Source organism: Triticum dicoccoides, chromosome 1B, assembly GCF_002162155.2.
Source record: "Triticum dicoccoides isolate Atlit2015 ecotype Zavitan chromosome 1B, WEW_v2.0, whole genome shotgun sequence".
Classification (NCBI taxonomy): domain Eukaryota; kingdom Viridiplantae; phylum Streptophyta; class Magnoliopsida; order Poales; family Poaceae; genus Triticum; species Triticum dicoccoides.
The window spans coordinates 664,568,723-664,570,136 of record NC_041381.1 but is presented as its reverse complement, the minus strand read 5'-3'; positions in this window follow the sequence as shown (position 1 = coordinate 664,570,136).

Below are 1,414 nucleotides of genomic sequence, written 5' to 3'. Positions count from 1 at the left end.
GCTGGATCTTATTTTATTTTCATACTCCCTCCAATTACATATTGACCGCCATCTAAATCAGCGATAATTAATATGGAATAGCTCTTCCAGTCTTCCGGTGCTTGTAGTCGTCGCTAAGTGGTCTACGGACCTGGATGCATTATCTTACTTCTTTGTACTACCTTGACAGTTGAAGAATAGATCGAAGGTTTTCCTCACAAAAAAAATTAAAGTAATGCTCCCTCCGTCTCATAATATAAGAGCGTTTTTACACTAGTGTAGTGCCAAAAACGCTCTTATACTATGGGATGGAGGGGTAGTAATTATGCTCTAAACATTGTTTGTTCTATCATTATGTGGAATATCTAAAAATTAGGAATTCCATGATATTTAACAATGTACAGTGGCTTTCTATCAAATAGGTTTGATGAAATATTCCGAGAACAGTCAGATATTGGATGATACTGTCATCAGATCAATGCGGGCAGAGGTTGGAGAACTTCTCCACCTACTGTCACAAGAATTCTTGAGAAAACCCCTATTGATCTGTGCAGGCTGAACATTCTTTCACCTTATTTCTGTTAGAATTAATGGGCTAGGCCCATAGCAATTTTTGAAATCTCAAAGCCCATGTGTAAAATGACAAATGGTGGTGCTAAAGTTTAGTCCCACCCCGGAAGTTGAAAAAGAGTTGGACCTCTTTATATAGTGGGTTCTCTCCACCACTCTAAGTGGTGCGTGAGAAGAGAAAGGGAAGACCACACGCGCGCGCTCGCTCGCCTCGCCTGGCCGGGGCGGGCCGGCGCGTACGTGCGACATGCGCGCGAATGCATTGTCCGCCGAAATCCGGTCCGTCTCCTTGCAGGGGCGCAACTTCCTTTTGCCGTTTTATTTTTTATGTCTTGGCAGACAAGTTTTTGATTTCTTGTCCGGTAAGTATATGAATTAGAAACCGAGTCGGTTTGGGATTGTGATCGCGACACAATACCGCCTCTGGTCCTAGTATATATACAGCTACCGGCTGCGGCCAAAGACAAACCGAAAACACCTAGGGTTTTGCCTCATCTCGCAACTTGCGCCGCCGTCGTAGTCTACTCCATCCCAAACGCCGGCGTGCATCGGCGAGTGGGAGAGCAGGTCTTCGGAACCGTTCGTCTTTGCGATCCTGCACCGGGGAGGACAAATTAGGTTTTTGGGAAGCGCTCACTACTAGAAAAAGGGCATAAAGTGAAGCACATTAGTCCCGGTTTGTAACAGAACTGATACTAATGACTAATGTGATCATTAGTGCCGGTTCCAACGGCTAGGGGGGCGAAGCTCATTAGTACCGGTTCGTGGAGAACCTTTAGTACCGGTTTCTAAACCGGTGATGACTCATATTGACAATTCAGATTGTAAACAAAAAGATAATTCATGATCAATGTATTTTTGATGT